Source organism: Synchiropus splendidus, chromosome 14, assembly GCF_027744825.2.
Source record: "Synchiropus splendidus isolate RoL2022-P1 chromosome 14, RoL_Sspl_1.0, whole genome shotgun sequence".
Classification (NCBI taxonomy): Eukaryota; Metazoa; Chordata; class Actinopteri; order Syngnathiformes; family Callionymidae; genus Synchiropus; species Synchiropus splendidus.
This window is the reverse complement of record NC_071347.1, coordinates 17,154,629-17,155,199: the sequence shown is the minus strand read 5'-3', so window position 1 is coordinate 17,155,199 and position 571 is coordinate 17,154,629.

The window sequence follows — 571 nt, the reverse complement described above, 5'->3', positions numbered from 1 at the left end:
GGAAAGGTGCTCTCTCTCTCTCTCTCTCTCTCTCACCCTCACACACGCACGCGCACATGCTGTTTAAACACGACGTTAAAAAGGAAAAAAAATGACGGAAAGAACATTGTAAATTAACATCTGGAGTGTCCCAAACTCCTGGGTCCTTGATGAACTGTAGGAGAACTTGCAAGAACTCGCCCAAGAATTTACTGCTACAAACACACGTGGTCAGTTTCTCGGCTCGGAGTCTTCTTATAGACAGGGTTTGGAACACGTTTTTAGTCTCTGAAATCATTTTTATTTTATTTTGTTTGCTGCCTGAACTTATGAATTATATGTGTTAATGATCAACCCCACTCCATGAAAATACTAAAAATAAAAATTGTTTCCACCAAAGACATGCATAACAGACATATTTTATATACATATTAATACATGCACAAAATATTTAATTAAAGTAAATATGTCATATATGTAAATTAATACATTGTTTAAGATGGGAAAGAAAGTCACAAATACAATTAAATCATCATTTCGCTCAGGGAGCTACTATTGGTCGCCTTTTGAATCAGAATCAGAATAGAATTTA